This window comes from Bubalus bubalis, chromosome 3 (assembly GCF_019923935.1).
Source record: "Bubalus bubalis isolate 160015118507 breed Murrah chromosome 3, NDDB_SH_1, whole genome shotgun sequence".
NCBI classification, from domain to species: Eukaryota; Metazoa; Chordata; class Mammalia; order Artiodactyla; family Bovidae; genus Bubalus; species Bubalus bubalis.
The window spans coordinates 20,129,090-20,146,888 of NC_059159.1; the positions used below are offsets into that span (position 1 = coordinate 20,129,090).

General features: G+C 52.4%; 1 long non-coding RNA gene and 2 pseudogenes across 1 annotated transcript; 1 reads left to right on the forward strand and 2 right to left on the reverse strand.

Moving 5' to 3' along the window:
- Window positions 1-1,460: 1,460 nt before the first annotated feature.
- On the reverse strand, window positions 1,461-4,851 carry LOC102400193 (annotated as a pseudogene).
- A 1,732-nt stretch (window positions 4,852-6,583) lies between these two features.
- LOC112583666 lies at window positions 6,584-8,623 on the forward strand. The gene is made up of 2 exons (XR_003107774.3): window positions 6,584-6,708; window positions 8,370-8,623. It is a non-coding gene; the product is annotated as an uncharacterized LOC112583666 (long non-coding RNA).
- Window positions 8,624-8,773: 150 nt separating this feature from the next.
- LOC102403656 overlaps window positions 8,774-17,799 on the reverse strand; it is a 29,111-nt pseudogene continuing 20,085 nt past the window's right edge.

Sequence of the window (17,799 nt, forward strand, 5' to 3'; positions counted from 1 at the left end):
AAGCACTCCAGTCAAGGGTCTTCAGCCCCAGTCTCTGAAATCGAAACGGTTCATGCAGACTTTGTACTAAGAGGAGCAGAATCTAAGGGCATATCCATCCCTGGCCACAAGGCCAGCCTCTCCAGGCCAAGAACTTCATTTTAGATCCTTTTGTAAGCGATGGCCTCTTCTCCTGGGCAAGAACACATCATCAAGAGGATGGATAATGCTTTCCCTGTGCTTGGTAAAAGTAGTCCCAACCAGTGTGACCAAGCACAGGTCAAGAACAGCCACTCTGCTGGGGTATCCTAGGTCTCCTAGGGAAGGTGGGTAATGCTCAGGGAGCGGGAGGGAGAGATTCTGCCTGACCTGCTGGAGGAACTGATATAGAAGAAGGTGCCCCCTGCCCACCTCCTCTAAGTGTCCTGCTGATACATCGCTTCCTCTGATGTCCTTTCATCGTAGGCTTCACAATCATCGTGTCAGCCAGCCTAAAGGAAAAAAGGAGTCTCATTTGGAGAATTACTAGAAGACACGACCTGTTGCCCCCACTGGGTCTTATTTCCCTTTGGACAAACTTGACCCCAGCCTCTGTGAATATGCTCAAGGTGAGTTGTCCTGGGAGCCAGAGCCCATCTCCAGCCCCCAGATCTGGGCTCCAGGTAGCAGTGCCTGAGCTGAGCTTCTGCTCAGAGGCCTGGTCCAGCAGTGGAAGGACATGCAGGTCACTACACTCTGATCTGCAATCTGGGGACACAGCTCTGACTGTGGTTCTGAGCAGGGCTTGGTTGTGGGACAGACAGAGACTGTGACACTGGATGGGAGGCAAAGGGCCAGACTGAGGCCAGTGACCTGGAGGACAAGAGGAAGGGAGGGTCTGAGCAATGTGGTGGGCGGAGTTGACAGGACTTGGTGTCTGATTGGCTGGGTGCGTGGATGAAAAGGGCACAGTGATTTAGGCGACACAAGACACAGTTTCCATTCGGGGACTTGGTAATTTATGGACTTTTCTTTTTTTGGTCCCACACTGCAAGTTGTAGGACCCTAGTTCCCCAACCATGCATGGACCCCATGACGGCTGCAGCATAAGGGAGGGGCCCTAACCCCTGGACCACCAAGGAATTTCCTCTAACCAGTGACCTAGGCGGAGAAGGCAATGGCACCCCACTCCAGTACTCTTGCCTGGAAAATCCCATGGATGGAGGAGCCTGGTGGGCTACAGTCCATGGGGTCGTTGAGAGTCGGACACGACTGAGCGCCTTCACTTTCACTTTTCACTCTTATGCATTGGAGAAGGAAATGGCAACCCACTTCAGTGTTCTTGCCTTGAGAATCCCAGGGACAGGGGAGCCTGGTGGGCTGCTGTCTATGGGGTCGCACAGAGTCGGACACGACTGAAGCAACTTAGCAGCAGCAGCAGCAGCAGCAGCAGTGACCTGAGTGGGTGAGGGCTTTCCTCATCAGAAGGACCTACAAGAAGAACAGCAATGTTAAGGGGGAAACCAATACGTTTGAGGTTGAGGTGCTCCTGGGAAGCCCCAGCACAGATGTCCAGAAAAAGAACCATTGTGTCTATGGGTTTCTGGGGATGGGAGAACAGCTTCTAGGCTAGAAATTGAGATTTAGGTCGAACAACAAGTACTAATCATTAAAGACAGGAGAGCCTGCGATCACCCAGGGAGGACTGTACAGAGTGGAGAGAGGAGGGCCGGGACAAAGGCCAGAAAACGCCCAGGTGTGGGGCTGAGTGGGCTGGTTGGTGGAGCAGAAGCAAAGGAGCCAGCACAGGAGCCAGAGAAGCAGCCAGCATGCCCTCGGAGGGGTCAGAATGTGAGGAGGTCACAACAGGCAAGAGTTTTCCGTAGGGACTAGTCAGAGGGGACCAATGCCACCCAGAGGTCCAGAAAGTAGCGGCTGGAAGGGCCTGTGGCTTCTGCATCAGCAGAGGGAGGGGAATGGGATGAGGAGGGACTCAAGGGGAGGGGAAGCTGACCCTGGAAAGGGAGAGCTCTCCTTGGAGGAGGGCGCCTGGAAGGAACAGACCCAGGGAAGACACCCCCCAGGAGAGGCAGGGCCCTGGATTCAACTTAGTGAGATGAGTCAAGAGCCAATTAAAAGGGAAATATTTAAGTTCAGAGAGAGGAGTGGATAACTGAGAGAGAACCTTCTGGAGGGGTCCAGGAGCGGTGGGTTTCCCTTAAAACAGGTGAAGAGTCTGTAGAGATAATGAACTCATTTTCACTGCCAAATCCAGTCAAAGATGCTGTCTGGGAGAGCCAAGAAACCTTTTTTTTGTTGTTGTTAGGGATTTAATTTTCTCCCATCCCACCATGCTCTGTATAAAATTAACAAGGATCATCTAAGCAATTATCTAAGGAATTTGACTTGAATGGCCCCATTGGAGTGAAAGATCACATCCCACACATAGTCATAGTTGAACAAGGTCAACACAGATCTGAAGACCAGCACTGTCTCCACAAGGATCCCCAAAATAGTGAGAAAACACATCTGAGTGGTGTCACCTTAGGGGCAGGCCCTTGTTCTGCTCAAATACGCAAAGGGCATCGTGTAGGGTCCTGGGGGCTTGGGACTCCAGAAGGAAGTGCCAGTCCACATAGGTGGCCAGATAGGGGCAGTCGACGCCTCGGGTCAGGGGCGTGGTGATCTTGCCCATGCCAAAGTCTCGATCCGTGTAGCGGCTCACCATTGCGACTGGGGTATTCCCACCATAGACACCAGGACCTCTTGCAGGCTGATCTCATAAGCTAGCCGTTCTCCCTGGAATCGAACGTCAAATATCCTAGGACCACTGAAAGCTCCAAGGCCAAAGGAGAAAGTCCACAATGAGGAGGACACTCGATTGCCCTGGACCCTGAAGCGGGGCCCCTGAGGATGGAACTGCAGAGGGGGAGCCAGACCTGGGGGCACCTGGGACTTCAGGGACCAGGACCCACCTGTGCCATTGTTTGGGATCACCACCACATTCACCTGGCCAGCCTCAAACTGCTCCTCCAGCTGGGCCAGACTCTCATAGTAGTGGCCTTGAAAGAACACCTTCTGGATGGTCCACTGGGCAGGGTCCAGAGCCTTGTGATCTAACAGCAGCTCCAACCCCATAGGGTGCAGGTAGATCCCAGATCCTGAAATGTTGTAGTAGAGGCCAAACCACGTGGCCCTGTCCCCTGACTGGATGCTGCGGGGAGCTGTGGTCAAGATGACCAGGTTCCTTCCTCCTTGTTTGTAGGAGCAGCAGTGGTGGAGGACACCAGCAGCCTGGGGCAGCTCTCTGTCGAAGATCAACTGGTCTATGTCCAGGTACTCTCGGGTAAGAAAGGGACGTCGGTAATACGGCAGGGGGCCCCCATGACGCTCCACGGTCACATCCCGCATGTATTAGGGCTGGGGCAGAGGCCCCACCACCAGCTCAGTCACATTGGGCTGGGGTTGTCCGCCAAAGAAGACGATGGCCAGTACCTCCCGGGCAGGTGGGGGGCTCCCCCTGTCCAGGTGGGCCAGGGCTGCAGCCTTGGGGGGCAGCTGCAGCTCTACTGAGAAGACACAGTTGTCTGAGGGTCGGGCCTGGGCTGCATCCACCAGGTCTGGCCCCAGCTGCTGAGTCAGGAAGCTCATCACAGTTGTCAGCTCTTCTGGGCTCAGGTCTGCAAACAGCTGGCTCTGGTCAGGGTGTGTCCAGGGCTGGTCACTAGGAGATCTGGAGGGGCAGCGGGGAGGCAGGCTGGGATGACATTGCTCCCCAATGCCCTCCTCACTCCCAACACCACCTTCCTCCCTGCCCATCACCAGAAGAGTCCACAAGGGCAGAAAAATGAAGATGAACATCACTAAAGCTCTGGCTGTCTTCAGGCTCTTGATTTGGAGTGTAACATGCATGATGGACAGACCGACAGAACTGGGTGCACAGTGCCTCCTTCGGTGTCTGTAGATTCCTGTCTTTGACTTGTGCTTCGGGTCAACGTGTTATTATACACTAAGGAAAAGCAGCCGAGGAGAGAGGGTTGGCAGTGGTTGGAGGCTGGGGCGGGGCAGTGATCAGGCCAGGCTCAGAAGATGCAGCTGAGGTTATAACCTGAATTTTAAGTGGCCCGTGTCAGCCTCTGTCCTCCTGTTTCAAATCAAACACTCAGCTTCCCTGTTGGGGAACAAAATGGGGGAGGCATGGGTGTGGGAGACACAGCTGGAGGGAAGAAGTGGTAGAAGTGATGTGTCCCAGGGCTCTTTTTCCACTCTCTCGATGGAACCTTGCTCCTTGCTACATGGCTGCAAGCAAAACTCCCCTGTGTTCAGCCATCCAGCCAGATTCCATCTTCCTTCCTCTAGTCCATGAAGCCCTCTGATGAGGGCTCCCATGCAGCAACCAGAACCCTAATGGCATGCATAGGAGCCTGGAGAATCATGCTGAGAACACCAATCACCTGTGGGGAGCTGAGGGGCTGAAGAGCTGAGCCAGGTCAACATCTTGGAGATCCTGAACTCCTGGAGTCACTAGAGGAAAGCCTGAGAGAGTGAATCCATTCAGAAGCTGGAGGGGGTGGGAAGTTGCAGCTTATAGAGACCCCCACCCCTTGAGCAGAACTGAAGGACCACATCAGATGTCAGGGTGCATAATACCCTGGCTGTGAATTTAACCTAGCTGTCCGCAACCTTCATCCCCAGGAAACCCTTTTCCAGAATGCTGCGGAAGCAGAGAGCAAAGCTATCTCCATTGTCAGGCAGGTGATGTGAGGTAGACACCATCTTATGTTCAGCCAGATCCTGAGGGAACCAGGAGAGACTGAGGTTCCAGAGATGGGACATGCTTCCCTGGTGAACTGGGGGAAAGTCCTTTCCAACCTGGACTTGTCCAAGACCACTTTCCCCAGAAGTCACCTTAGATGGCCTTGCAGACAGTTTGCTGGAGGAGAATGGACAGTACATTGCAGCCAAAAGGATCAGAAGGTGCAAAGGTACAGAACTTGAAGCACCTGGCATGGGCAGGAAATGGCCAAGGTCAGCGCATTGGGTGTGAGGTGGAGACAGGAGTTGGTGGGACAGCAGAAGAGATCAGGTCAGGAGGGCTTGTGCAGTGTGTGGGTCTTAAAGAAAGTAGGCAATGCAGAAAGACAGAAATCTGGGCACATGTGAAACCAGGGAAATCAACCTCAGAAAGGTCAGGTTCTCCAGATACCAGCTGCTTCTGCAGCCAGCTCTATTTTGATATGGAAATTCCACATACGGGTCATTTTGTGACCAACCTGGGGCCTCAGACTATTACATCAATTGAATTGAAATGAGGCTGGTGAAGTAAATCAAATGAGAGTTAACTGGTACTCGAGCTGCAGCAGGAAGGAGCAAGAACAAAACACAGGTTCCCTTGCTTGCCCTCTGTGGCCTGGTTCCTCCAGTGGAGTAAGAGTGGGGGCAGATCCGTGGAGCGGACTGAGGGCTGGCTTAGGTGGTCTGCCCACCCCTTTGGTGGTGCTGTGTGCAGGGGTCATGCCCAACCCTGCTCTTCTCCTTTCACCTCAGAAGCAGCAATACATTTCTGTGTTTTTTGTGTCTCATTGTTCATAACTGCCCGGACTGCCCAGTGCTTGCAGATATTTTTAGTCTGTTACAGTTTCTTTGTATTCTGTTGCTCAAGGAGATATCTGTTCAGATGCCAAGTGCAAGCGCTCCAGTATAGGAACTCAGGCCCTAGCCTGTCTCAGTTTGAAAGGTTCATATGGAGTTTGTAATAAAGGGGGGAGAGAAACTAAAGTCAAACCCATCCCTGGCCCCACGGCAAGCCTTTCCAGCCCAGGAACTTCATTCTGGATCCTTTGATAAGTCATGGTATTTCCTCCCAGCTCAGAACACATTGTCAAGAGAACACCTAATGCATTTTTTCGTCCCAACCAGTGTTACCAATCACAGATCAAGAATGTCCACTCTGGTGGGGAATCCCCAGGTCTCCTAGAGGAGAAGAAGTGATGATCAGGGAGTGGGAGGGAGAGCTTTGGCCTGACCTTGAGGAGGAACTGATATAGCAGAAGGTGCCCCTCTGCCCACCTTCTCTAGAAGCGTCTTGCTGTCACATTGCTTCCTCTGAATTCGTGTCATCCTAGGCTTCACAATCATCATATCACACATCGTAAACAACTGTTTGAAGGTGTTTCTGTTGGATAGATACTCAGGGGAAAGGAGCTACACATCCTGCTTCCTCTAGTAAGCCTTATTTCCCTTTGGACAAACTTGCCCGCAGCCTGTGTAAATGTGCTGAAGGCAACTCTATCCTTGGAAGCCAGGTGCCATCCCCAGTTCCCAGGCTGGGCCCCAGAACGTGCTGCCTGAGCCTGCCTGCTGTCCCGGAGTCCCCATGAGGCCAGTGGAACCGCTCTGGTTGCCCAGGTCACTGTACTCTGATCTGCACCCCAGGGGTACAGCTGTGGCTTCAATGCTGAGAGAGCACCGAGTGTGTCAAAGACAGAAGCGAGGACAGCGACAGGAGGCAAAGGGTCAGATGAGGCCAGTGACCTCCAGGACAGAGAAGAAGTGAGGAATCTGAGCAATGTGGCCGGGGGTGTCGGCAGGACGTGGTGTCTGATTGGCTGGGTGCGTGAGAAAGGATACAGACTCTTTGGTGACACGAGGACGCCAGGTCTCCACTGGGTGACTTGGGGGTGAGGGGCCTTCTCCAGAAGGACCTACAGGAAGAGCAGCAAGTTGAAGGAGGATTCCAACAAGCTTGAGGTGAGGTTCCTGTGGGAAGCCCCAGCATAGATGCCCAGAAAAAAGGCCACTGGGTCTATATGTTTCAAGGGCCAGAGAACAGCTTCTAGGCTAGAAATAGAGATTTGTGTCAAACAACAAAATGTAGTCATTGCTTAGATGATAAAGAACCTGCCTGTGATATGGGAGACGTAGGTTTGATCCCTGGGTTGGGAAGATTCCCCAGAGAAAGAAATGACCACCCACTCCAGTATTCTTGCCTGGAGAATTCCATGGACAGAAGAGCCTGGCAGGGTACACTCTATGGGGTGGCAAAGAGTTGGGCACAACTGAGTGACTAACGCACAAAAATAGGAAGCCTGAGATCACCCAGAGAGGACTCTGCAGAGGGGAGAGAGGAGGAGCAGGGCCAGAGTCCAGAAGATGCCCATGTGTGGGGCTGAGCAGGTTGGTAAGCAGAGCAGAGGCAAAGGAGCTGGCATAAGAGGCTGAGAAGCATGCGGCATGCCCTCAGGGTGGTCAGAATATGAGGAGGTCTCGACAGGTGAGACTTTTCAGTAGGGACTAGTCAGAAGGACCAATGCCACCCAGAGTCCAGAAAGTATCAGCTGGGAGGGCCTGTCATTCTGCATCAGCAGTAAAAGGGGAGTGGGATAAGGAGAAACTGGGGATCTGGGGCCTGCTGGGGACGGGAAGCTGATCCAGGAAAAGTAGAGCTCTCCTTGGAGGAAGGCATCTGGGAGGCACAAGCTGAGGGAAGACCCTGTCCTGGAGAGTCAGGGTCCTGGCAGAGACTTAACGAGATGTGAGGCAAGAGCCAGTCAAGAGGGAGACATAAAAAGTTCAGGGAGAGGGTTGGATAACTGAGAGAGAACCATTTGGGAGCAGCTGGAGGGGTGGCTTTCCCCTTAAAACAAGTAAACAGGCTGTAGAATAAACGAGCCCATTCTCACTGATACATACTGTACTAAGATTCAGTCGTATCCAACTCTTCTCGACCTGATGGACTGTAGTCCACCAAGCTCCTCTGTCCATGGGATTCTCCAGGCAAGAATACTGGAGATGGTAGCCGATTTTCACTGATAAGTCTCTCAGAGAAGCTGTCAGCAGGACCTCATATACCTTTTTTATTTGGTTAGGGGTATCCCCTGTTTCCAAACCCACCAAGCACTGTATAAAGTATACAAGAATCTTCTATACAATTATACATCACCGCACAAACTAATACTGATTTTTGGCTGGGATTTTACCTTATTCAGTAACTGAACCTGCCAGGTGGTAAGTGTTCCTAAATATAGCAGTGCTCTGGGACTTCTCGGATGGTCCAGTGGGTAACATTCCCCTGCTCGCAGTGCAGGGGCCCTTGGTTGGATCCCTGGTTGGGGAACTAGATCCCACATGCTACAGCTAAGATTGAAGATCCTTCATGCCACAACTAAGACCTAGCACAGCCGAAGAAAGAAAGAAAGAAAAATATTTAAGAAAACAAAACAAAAAACCCTGACAAGAAACTTTTAAAAAAGCTCTAAGCGAGCATCCACACACACTCACAGGCACACTCACCACTTGTAAACACTCACAGCCTTGGTCTGGACATGGGACTCAGGGCGATGACTTGCGACTTATTCAACCAGGCTGGGGAAGGGGTGGACACCGCATTTATTTCTTCCTCTTGCCTCCAGCACTGACTATTGTGCAACTGACCATAAAAAGGAGCAAAGAGGAGGTGGAGACAACAGCAAAAACACGTCGTGGAGAAGTTCAATGCCTCAAGTCAGAGAAAGAAGAGGCATCAAGTCAGTATTAGAGCCACAGTGGCCACAGCACCCATTTTTCTCCTCTGTCTCAAGTCTTTAGCCTCTCCTTTCCCTCCATCTCTGTCCTCTGTCACTCTGACTTTCACTTCAGGTCATGTAATAAATTCACCCACCCAGCACTAGCCCTGTCTCCTGACTGAGGGCTTTCTCCCTGTTCTTTGGAACCTAGCTTCTGTCCAGCTCAACTTCATCCACCTTTGTCCAAGAAGTGAACCTGGGCCTGGAGCAGGACAGAAGGGAGCAGCAGCTTCTGTGCTCCCTGGATATGATCTCCCTCAGGTCAGAAGCTGAGCAGCATCTGAAATCTGTTTCCTGTCCTTCAACACCCAGCCCTACCTTGGCTTCCAGCAGGCTCTCATTCCCCCTCTTTGAATTGAGACAGACAGGGAGAGTAAGCAAGAGACAGCAAAAGAAATTTCTTAACATTTAACACTTTTTCTTGGAGATATACAGGCAAGAAGAGGCAAAGGGGTCACCAGAGGCCACACCTCTGTGCAATGCAGGAGACACAGGTTCTCTCCGTGGGTCAGGAAGATTTTCTGGAGAAGGAAAAGGCAATACACTCCAGTATTCTTACCTGGAGAATTCCATCCATGGAGGAGCCTGGTAGGCTACAGTCCATGAGGTCACAAAGAGTTGTCCATGATTGACTGACTAAGCACAGAGGCCACACCCATTTCTCTGGGTCTCAAACACTTGAAAAAATTGAGTCCCTGGGCACAGTACCCTCCTACCCTGAAAGTGAAGTCACTCAGTCATGTATGACTCTTTGCCACCCTGTGGACTGTAGCCTATTGGGCTCCTCTGTCCATGGGATTTTCCTGGCAAGAAAAAGACAAGTTACTTTAAAGAATGAAGTCAGAAACTACTTAGCCCCATTTATTTTTTGAATAATAATAAATGAATAGGTAATACAGTCACACGGTTCAAAATTCAAAATGTACAAAAGGATATGTAGTATCGAGTCTCCGCCCTCCCAAGTCCCTACCTCCTGGTTCCTCTTCACAGAGGCAGTGTTACCCGTGTCTTCTGAATATGCATCTATAAGATACGAAAATATGGATTTATATGATCCTCCCCCATAAAACACAAATGGAGGTGACCGGTCCACAATTCTGTGCATTGTCTTACTCTTTACAAGAGTAATTTGTATAAAAAGATACAGTTTTACAACTGCGGAGTATTTCTTTGTCAAGCCGTATTAGAACTTACCTAACAAATGTTCTAGGGAAGCAGAGTTCTATTATGTCCGATCTCTGGACATTTGTGGAGAGACCCCGGATCCTGTAGGGACAGCCTGTGGGGGAGGCTCCACCCCCAGAGGCCCTGGCTCATTTGCATGCTCACACGTGATTGGTCCGCCCCTGGCCCCCATGGCATGGTGTGACTAGTCTTTCTGCTTCTCACCCTTGGCTTTCACCCAGTCTCCCATCTTGGCTATTGCTAAGTTCAGAGGACCCTGGTCACACCACACACCTGGCACAAAATGACCACTCCTCATTACCACTGCACCCACAAACCACCTCAAGTGCTAACTAGAGCTGCTGCTGTCTCCATGACCATCCTCTGCAAGAGGACGCAAGACAGGCCTATACAAACGGGCAGAAAGAACTGTGGGGAAACACCTTGCCCCAGGACTGGGGGAAGGGGCAGCTCCCAGACACAGGGAGACAGACGGAGACTGTCCTCTCAAGCTAGATGTCCCTTGCATTTTCAGACTTCCACAGGCCTAGAGTCAGGAGAGGAGACCAGAGTTGAAAAATGAGAGCTGAGGAACATCTCAGGGCTGGGATGTAAATCCCAGATTATAAGAATAGGTAAGAACAGGAGAAGGTGAGGCAAGAAGGAAGAGGGAGAAGGAGGACCAGGATGAGAGGAAACATGGGCCAAAGAGCCCCTTCCAGCTGGACTCCTGGATTCACAAGCCTGCCAGGAACCCTGCCCACGGCCTCTAGGCAACCAGTCCCAGAGAGACCTCGCTTCCTCTCCTCTCGAAGACTGGGGAGTCTCAGGAGAGACCTGGCATGGCCTAAAACCATTTGGGGAAAGCAGAAAGCAAAGACAAAAGAAAAGAAAATGAAAAACACCAAACCGAGGAGTCTTCTAGAAACGTGTAACCATGACTCCAGCCTCTCGGCTGACCGTTCCTCTCCTCTGCGACAGGAACCCAGCAGGTTGGGGTGCACAGAGCTGAGAAGCCCCTGATTCAGGCAGCATAGCTTCAGGATGATCCCAGCGAGGTGGTAAGCAAGGGAGGACGATGGAGGAGAGAGAGGACCCCGGGACGTGAGGAGGGAGAAGAGGGCACAGGCTCCTCAGTTCCTGGCCCTTCTCCCCACACTCCCAGACCCTGGAGCCCCAGTCTCATTCTCCATCCCAGGAAACACCTAGTTCTGGAAGAAGTCCCCATGGGAGAAGGCAGGGAGATCAGGGGCACAGGCAGGAGCCTTGGGCAGACAAGCCAGGGAATTGACCTCACAGGACCCAGCATCCTGGTCTTTGTGGCAGTAGATGGAGTCAGCAGAAGTGATGGAGGGGTAGAGGTCAAAGAAGTTTTAAGGTTGCAGTAAGAAGCCCACACCATTTCCCACTGTCACCATGTTGGGAATGTCCTCTGCAAGTGGGATGTGCAGGAAACCAGCTGTCACCCAGGCCACCAAGTCCTAGTAGGGGAAGAAAGAGGGTCATGAGCCCTGGTGCTGCTAACCTCTGCCTCCCACAGGATTCACTTTGGGAGCCCACCATCACTCAAGAGGGTTTTAAATCTTTAAACATTTTTTCATAGTAGCCCAGAAGTCAAAGCATAAAGAATCAACTTCATATTAGGAGCAACACCAGCCTCAATGACCCAGCCTACAGGTGCCATCTCTGACATTTCCCATCACATCGCCATCAGCCGACCCATCCCAAGAGAAATAATGACAGCCACAGGCTACTTTAGCACCTCCCCCGACTCTGGGAGAGTTCCCAAACTGTAACTGAAGGAAGGAGAATGGAGGAGGTTAGATCAGGTTTGGGTGGCAGAAAAGTTCAACATTTGGAAATTAATCCTTTAGTGCTGAAGACAGAAATGAAGTTTTAGAAATAAGAGGTGTGGTCTTCCCTGGTCATTCCAGCCCTTCTCAATCCTGGGGCCCTTAAAGGACTCAGTCCACAAGCAGAGACTGAGAGAGCTGCTGCCTCTCGAGGAAAGGCTGTACCTCAGCCAGGGTCTGCAGATGAACTCCCAGCTTAGGAAGTTTCCCCCCACAAATAGTGAGCAGATCCACAAAAGCACAGAAGCAGGAGTCAGCTCAGCCCTTCAGCTGATCACGGGCTTTCAGGCTCCCCGCCAAAGGAAGGTGGGGCTGATCTCTGTGCCCCCCACCCCTCCCTCTTCTCCCACAGTCAGCTGACCTTTCCAGCAATGGTCTCATTCTTGATGAAGTCAGCAAAGTCCACAGTGGGAGTCCAGGGGTCATTCTGATTGAAGATGCTGGAGCTGCTGGGCTCTGTCTCCTTCCTCTGGGTCACAGCCAGCTGGTACCTAGAGATGCACTGGTCAGGTGTCCATGGTCACTCTCTCATGTCCTGCTTCCTGATCATCATGGAAGGGAGCTGATCCCATGGACTTCAGCTTCCCAGCTCATCCACACCATCATGGTGATATCACCCTAGTGTGCAGCCGGCTCCCTGCACATCCCACATCCCACCTAGTGAGTGGCCAAACACCTTTTTTTTTTTTTGTTTTAAAGATACAGTACTTGGGTGATCTTTTCCTTTATCTTTCTTTTCTCTTGACCTGAGCCCAACATCTTTTCATGGCCTTCTCCTGTTGATCCCTTTGGATTTCACAGCATCAGGAAAACAGGAAAGACTTATCTGCCTGGGCTTTAGCCTTCCAAGAGGACCATTTATCTACTGTAGGCCTTTTGATAACCAGGAAATGCTTTGTGCTCTTACGTCACCTCATATAGAATTTGAACTGGGTTCCCAATTGCCCCTTCCGAGTGCTGAAGAATTGATGCTTTTGAACTGTGGTGTTGGAGAAGACTCTTGAGAGTCCCTGGACTGCAAGGAGATCCAACCAGTCCATTCTAAAGGAGATCGGTCCTGGGTGTTCTTTGGAAGGACTGGTGCTAAAGCTGAAACTCCTGTACTTTGGCCACCTCATGCGAAGAGTTGACTCATTGGAAAAGACCCTGATGCTGGGAGGGATTAGGGGCAGGAGGAGAAGGGGATGACAGAGGATGAGATGGCTGGATGGCATCACTGACTCGATGGACCTGAGTTTGAGTGAACTCCGGGAGTTGGTGATGGACAGGGAGGCCTGGCGTGCTGCAATTCATGGGGTGGCAAAGAGTCGGACACGAGTGAGCGACTGAACTGAACTGAACATGCTGTTCTCATCTAATCCACCCACCTCCAACAATACACATCACCCACCACCTCCAGCTGAAAGCTCTCTCCATGGAGCTGTTCTGGGACAGTGGCCCCCCAGCAAAGCTGACTGTCTGGATGCAGTAGCATCAAGGGTGCCCCCACTTGTTGCTCTGGTTGCTGGCCAGGTACAGGTAGCGAGGGGAGGCCCCTTCAGGGGGAAGGCAGCCTGCTCCTCGGTCTCCAGCTGCTTCCGGGTCACATGCACCCTCTGTATCTGGTGCTCAGGGCTCCAGGGTATCGCCGCAGGGACAAAAGCCATATCCTCAGCCCAGACCCAGTTTTCCAGTCCTGGGGGTGGGGGGTGGTGCAAAGGGGGAGAGGAGGAAGGAGGCCTGGTCAGGCAGCTGCCCTGCCCCCTCTGGACTCTGCCTGCACCTGGCTTCAGAGTGGGGGCCAACGAGAAGACCAGACTGAGTGTGTCCCCTGCTTCCCTCCCCTCTCACCCAAAGATGTCCCCAGTCTTTCAGCCCCTGCTACTGGAATCGTTGCCTCCCCTAGGGTGTCTTACCCCCCACGTCCAGATCCACCTTGTAGTGGGCACTGTGGGTGTGGATGGAGCCCAGCGTGTGTTTCCCAACCTGGTTTCCATATCTTCGGGCAGCACCAAAGAGGAACGCTGAGCTGATGTAGCCTGTGGCATGGAATTTGACTTCTATGGCCCCACTGGGCAGAAGACCATATCCCACACATAGTCAGAGTTGAGCATCGTGGACGCAGACCTAAGGCCAGCACTGTCTCCAGCCCTCAGTCACATTGGGCTGGGGTTCTCTGCCAAAGAAGATGATGGCCAGTGCCTCCTGGAAGGTGGGGGGGCTCCCTTTCAGGTGGGCGGAGGCTGCAGCCTTGGGAGGGGGGTGCAGCTGCAGCTCTACCGAGAAGACACAGTTGTCTGAGGGTTGGGCTGGGCTGCATCCACCAGGTCTGGGCCCGGTTTCTAGGTAAAGAAGCTCATCACAGCCATCAGCTCTTCTCGGCTCAGGTCTGCAAACAGCTGGCTCCGGTCAGGCTGTGTCCAGGTCTGGACACTGGAGGATCCGGAGGGGCGGGGGGAGGCAGGCTGGGATAACATTGCTTCCCAACTCCTTCCTCACTCCCAGCACCACCTTCCTCCCTGCCCATCACCAGAAGAGTCCACAAGGACAGAAAAATAAAGATGAACATCGCTAAAACTCCTGACTCTTCAGGCTCTTGAATCAGAACGCAGCATGCAAGATAGACACATGGACAGACAGAACTGGGTGAATGATGCCTCCTTAGTGTCTCAAAGTTCCTGGCTCTGGGTGGGTCTTCTGGGCGATGGCATGAAGGGTACATTCAAGACAGCAGCCAAGGGCAGAGGGTTGGCAGGGAGTGGAGGGTGGGTGGGGTAGTGGTTAACTCAGTTTGGGTATGGGGCTGAGGTAGGAATCTGCATTTTAAGTGGCCCATGTCAGCCTCTGTCTTCCTGTTCCTAATCAAGCACTCAGGTTCAAGGTTGGAGCACAAGTGGGGGTGGGCTGGGTTTGAATACACAGCTGGAGACAGAAGAGGAAGATGTGACAGGGACAGAAAGGGACTGTCCTTGGGCTCTTCCTTCCTGCTCCAGGCCCAAACTTTCTCCTGGCTACCTGGCTGTAAGCAAAACACACCTGAGCACAACCCTCCAGCAGGATTCGCTCCTTCCTTCCTCTAGACTGGGAAGCCCTCATCATGTCCTCTGCTCCTCCATCACCAGAATCCTACAGGCACCCACAGGAGCCTGCAGAGTCATGCTGAGAACACAAAGCACCTATAGGGAGCTGGGGAACTGAGGGCTGAGCCAGTTCCACATCGTGGAGGCCCTGAGCTCCCTGAGTCACTGGAGGGGAGCAGGCAGTGGGGGGAGCAGTCAGTGTAAGAAAGACCCCCTCCTTACCCCAGGAGCAGGACTGATGGACGATCACTGGTCAGGGTGCCTGGAACCCTGGCTATGGACTTAACCTCGCTGTCCACAACCCTCATCCCCAGGAAACCCTTTTCCAGAATACTGCAGAGGAAGAGAGCAAAGCTACCTCCATTCTCAGGCAGGTGATGTGCCGGAGACACCATCTTCTGTGCAGTCAGTCCTGACAGGACCAGAGAAACTGAGGGTTCCAGAGATGGGACATGCTTCCCTGGTGACCTGGGGGAGAATCCTTTCCAACCTGCACACCTCCAAGACCACTTCCCCCGAAAGGCACCTTAGATGACCTTGTAGTTTGCCTGGAGGAGAATGGACAGTACATTCCAGCCAAAAGGATCAGAACGTGCAAAGGTACAGAACTTGAAACAGCCTGGGCATGGGTCAGAAATGGCCAAGGTCAGCGTATTGGGTGTGAGGTGGAGACAGGAGTTGGTGGGACAGCAAAAGAGATCAGGTCAGGAAGGCTTGTGCAGTATGTGGGTCTTAAGGAAAGTAGGCATTGCAGAAAGACAGAAATCTGGGAACATGTGAAACCAGGGAAATCAACCCCACAAAGATCAGGTTCTCCAGATACCAGCTGCTTCTGCAACCAGCTCTATTTTGATATGCAAATTCCACATACAGGTCATTTTGTTACCAAGCTGCGTCCTAGGACACTTCCATCAGTAGAATTGATAAGAGGCCAGAGGAGGAATTGAGGCAGGGCCTTACTGGTACTCAAGCTGCTGCAGGAAGGCGCAAGAACAAAACACAGGTTCCCTGCTTGCCCTCTGTGGACTGGTTCCTTCAGTGGAGTAAGAGTGGGGGCAGATCCGCAGAGTGGGCCCCAGGGCTGGCTTAGGTGGTCTGCCCAACTGCTCGTGGTCCTGTATGCAGAGAGAGTGCCCAATACACTGCTTTTGCTTTTGGCAGCTCAGAAGTGGCAGTACACCTGTGCTCTCCTTGTATCTTATGGTTCATGATCGCCCCAACTGCTGGTCCATGCCGGTATGTTTAACACCTTACAGTTTCCCTGTATTCTGCTGCTTGAGGAGACATTTGTCCATGCGCCAGTGCAAGCACCCCAGTCAAGGGTCTTCAGCCCCAGTCTCTGAAATCGAAACGGTTCATGTGGACTTTGTACTAAGAGGAGCAGAATCTAAGGGCATATCCATCCCTGGCCACAAGGCCAGCCTCTCCAGGCCAAGAACTTCATTCTGGATCCTGTTGTAAGTGATGGCCTCTTCTCCTGGGTAAGAACACATCATCAAGAGGATGGATAATGCTTTCCCTGTGCTTGGTAAAAGTAGTCCCAACCAGTGTGACCAAGCACAGGTCAAGAACAGCCACTCTGCTGGGGTATCCTAGGTCTCCTAGGGAAGGTGGGTAATGCTCAGGGAGCGGGAGGGAGAGATTCTGCCTGACCTGCTGGAGGAACTGATATAGAAGAAGGTGCCCCCTGCCCACCTCCTCTAAGTGTCCTGCTGACACATCGCTTCCTCTGATGTCCTTTCATTGTAGGCTTCACAATCATCGTGTCAGCCAGCCTAAACCAAAAAAGGAGTCTCTTGGAGAATTACTTACGCGACAGGACCACACGTCCTGTTCCCCTCACTAGGTCTTATTTCCCTTTGGACAAACTTTGCCCCAGCCTCTGTGAATATGCTCAAGGTGAGTTGATTCCTGGATCCAGAGCCCATCTCCAGCCCCCAGATCTGGGCCCCAGGAGGCAGGCCTGAGCTGAGCTTCTGCTCAGAGGCCCGGTCTAGCAGACGAAGGACACGCAGGTCACTGCACTCCAATCTGCAATCTGGGGACACGGCTCTGACTGTGGTTCCGAGCAGGGCTTGGATGTGGGACAGACAGAGATCATGACACCGGACGGGAGGCAAAGGGCCAGACTGAAGCCAGTGACCTGGAGGACAAGAGGAAGGGAGGGTCTGAGCAATGTAGTGGGTGGAGTTGACAGGATTCGGTGTCTGATTGGCTGGGTGGGTGGGTGAGAAAGAGCACAGTGTCTCCATGACACAAAGACACAGTTCCATTCGGTGACTTGGTTATATATGGATTTTTCTTTTTTTGGTCCCACACTGCAAGTTGTAGGACCCTAGTTCCACAACCATGCATGGACCCTGTGACGGCTGCAGGGGATGGGAGGAGTCCTAACCTCTGGATTGCCAAGGAATTTCCTCTAACGGGTGACTTGAGTGGGTGAGGGGCTTTCCTCATCAGAAGAACCTACAAGAAGAACAGCAAGGTTAAGGGGGAAACCAATAAATTTGAGGTTGAGGTGCTCCTGGGAAGCCCCAACATAGATGCCTAGAAAAAGGACCATTGTCTCTATGGGTTTTCAGGGATGGGAGTACAAATTCTAGGCCAGAAATTGAGATTTAGGTTGAACAACAAGTAGTAATCATTAAAGATAGGAGAGCCTGCAATCATCCATGGAGGACTGTGCAGAAGGGAGAGAAGAGGGCTGGGGCCAAAGGCCAGAAAATGCCCAGGTGTGGGGCTGAGCAGGCTGGTTGGTGGAGCAGAAGCAAAGGAGCCAGCACAGGAGCCAGAGAAGAGCCGGCATGCCCTCGGAGGGGTCAGAATGTGAGGAGGTCACAACAGGCAAGAGTTTTCCGTAGGGACTAGTCAGAGGGGACCAATGCCACCCAGAGGTCCAGAAAGTAGCGGCTGGAAGGGCCTGTGGCTTCTGCATCAGCAGAGGGAGGGGAATGGGATGAGGAGGGACTCAGGGGGAAGGGAAGCTGACCCTGGAAAGGGAGAGCTCTCCTTGGAGGAGGGCGCCTGGAAGGAACAGACCCAGGGAAGACACCCCCCAGGAGAGGCAGGGTCCTGGATTCGACTTAAGTGAGATGAGTTAAGAGCCAATTAAAAGGGAAATATTTACAGTTCAGAGAGAGGAGTGGATAACTGAGAGAGAACCTTCTGGAGGGGGCCAGGAGCGATGGGTTTCCCTTAAAA